At 37.8% G+C, this 2,405-nt stretch overlaps 1 long non-coding RNA gene across 1 annotated transcript; it reads left to right on the top strand.

Moving 5' to 3' along the window:
• Positions 1-390: 390 nt before the first annotated feature.
• Positions 391-1,940, top strand: LOC119289728. The gene is made up of 4 exons (XR_005141596.1): positions 391-464; positions 722-812; positions 904-963; positions 1,899-1,940. It is a non-coding gene; the product is annotated as an uncharacterized LOC119289728 (long non-coding RNA).
• The last annotated feature ends 465 nt before the right edge of the window (positions 1,941-2,405 follow it).

Below are 2,405 nucleotides of genomic sequence, written 5' to 3'. Positions count from 1 at the left end.
ATTTATCTTCATGCCAATTGACCTGCTTTCTGCCGAATCTGTTCTAATATAGGCATGTATAAGTAGCACAATCGTGGTGCGCGTGTGAAGTCTAGAAGCGGATGGGACAAAGTTGGGGAAGTTGTCTTAGCTTGTCTAAAGGTTAAGATTTCTCTCTAATTTTTACACTTCTAGGTTATACTGTGATTGAACCATTCCTTTAATATTACTTTCTTCCAGCTATGAAGTACGGAGTATGAAGTAATACTAAGAAATCTTTTTGTACATAGGTTGATGTCCCGGGAAGACGCAGTACCTCATGTTTGTCTCTTTTTGGGACATGCTGCAACACATGGGCAAGTTGGAGATTGGAGAAGTCGATTGGGTGCTTGAGGCATGAGAGGATACCATGAGAAGGGCAGTAAGGCGGAAGCCTAGAGTCTACATTCAGCACCAAAGCCTGCACCATAGCAGAGAACAATGATGTGAGTCTGGTGACTGATGTTTCTACCTGAAGAACATATTTTGTTCTTCTATTCCATGGGGTTTGCTGTTCTTTACCAGTTCATTTTAATTAGGCCTTTAAGAAAACAATTCTTGTCCTTATTTTTTATATTTGCCGGTCTTTTCCTCTCTCTAAGTGTGCTACATGAAATGTGAATGTAAGATCTCTCTCACAACTATTTCTTTCTATCCTTTTTTATTCTAATCTCCAATCATTGTTCATGCTTTATTACTACAGGAATGCAAGGTATATTATCTAGAAAATATATCGCTTCAACCTAATGATCCATGATGGTGTCAGCTCGATTTGATTCTGAAGGCTTCCTTTGGTTAGTAATTCACCTACTCTTAATCATTGCCTGCAATTTGTAAATCAACCTGACTTTAAGTATGTTCTGACTGGTTCTTTTGCTTTATCAGCTCAATATAGGGATTGTGACATGTTTGGGTGGTCTGCAATGTGGACTTGTACATTTCAAGGTATATAATACTGATGATTGTTACACTAATATGTTACATATGCAATGGTACTGCGCCTTTCTCACCCATATATCTCTATACATATTTCTCCACTGATTAGTGACCCCCCAATCAATAGAACATGTATGATCTGTATATGCTAGCTAGAGTACAACATATTTTCCTGAACAGGAGAGAGTAGAGATGCATATTTAAAAGAAATTTTGCAAGTTTTTGTGGCATTATATTCCAAATTTTTAGTCATTATATTCCAGATTTTCTTTTGGCATGTGTTGTTGTGATGTGCAGAGAATAGGCGTAGGGGAAATTAGAGCAACATGGCTGGTGAACAAGAACATTGACAGTCATGTTTTGACATGAACTCACGCCCATGTTGGGAATCTTCAAACGTGCGTCTTTTCTATTGAGGGGATTTCAGGTTGAACGAGGGGTTTGAGGTATCCAAAATGTATGGCAGCAGTATCCCAGGAGTACCGAACATTATTTTCTTTTTTTCAAATAAAAAAATCAAGAGATACTTACGGGATACGTATCGGGGCAGTATCCGGATGGATACATGCGCTTTCTGAAGTATCCACGCAACGTAGATTGAGGCAGGAGAGGATACCATTAGAAGGGTAGTCAGGAGGAAGCCTAGATTCTACATTCAGCACCAAAGCCTGCACCATGGCAAAGAACAATGATGTGAGCCTGGTGACTGATGCTTCTACCTGAAGCACATATTTTGTTCTTTTCTTCAATGGGGTTTGTTTTTCTTTACCAGTTCATTTTAAGGCCTTTAAGAAAACAATTCTTGGCCTTATTTTTTATATTTGCCTGTCTTTTCTCTCTCTCATTGTGTTACATGAAACGTGAATGCAAGATCTCTCACAACTATTTCTTTCTATCCTTTTTTCTTCTAATATCCAATCATTGTTCATGCTTTATTACTACAGGAATGCAAGGTATATTATCTAGAAATAGATCGCTTCAACCCGATGTCCATGATGGTGTCATGCTCGATTTGATTCTGGAGGCTTTCTTTGGTTAGTAATTCACCTACTCTTGATCATTGCCTGCAATTTGTAAATCGACCTGACTTTAAGTATGTTCTGACTGGTTGTTCTTTTGCTTTATCAGCTCAATATAGGGATTGTGACATGTTTGGGTGGTCTGCAATCTGGACTTGTACATTTCACGGTATATAATACTGATGAATGTTACACTAATACGTTACATAGGCAATGGTACTGCGCCTTTCTCACCCATATCTCTCTATACATATTTCTCCACTTATTAATGACCCCCTAACCAATAGAACCTGTATGATCTGTATAGACTAGCTAGAGCACAACATATTCTCGTAAACAGGGGAGAGTAGAGATTCATATTTAAAAGAAATTTTGCAAGTTTTTGTGGCATTATATTCCAAATTTTTAGTCATTATATTCCAGATTTCTTTT

Source organism: Triticum dicoccoides, chromosome 4A (assembly GCF_002162155.2).
Source record: "Triticum dicoccoides isolate Atlit2015 ecotype Zavitan chromosome 4A, WEW_v2.0, whole genome shotgun sequence".
NCBI lineage: Eukaryota > Viridiplantae > Streptophyta > Magnoliopsida > Poales > Poaceae > Triticum > Triticum dicoccoides.
This window is presented reverse-complemented; position numbering and strand designations above follow the sequence as displayed.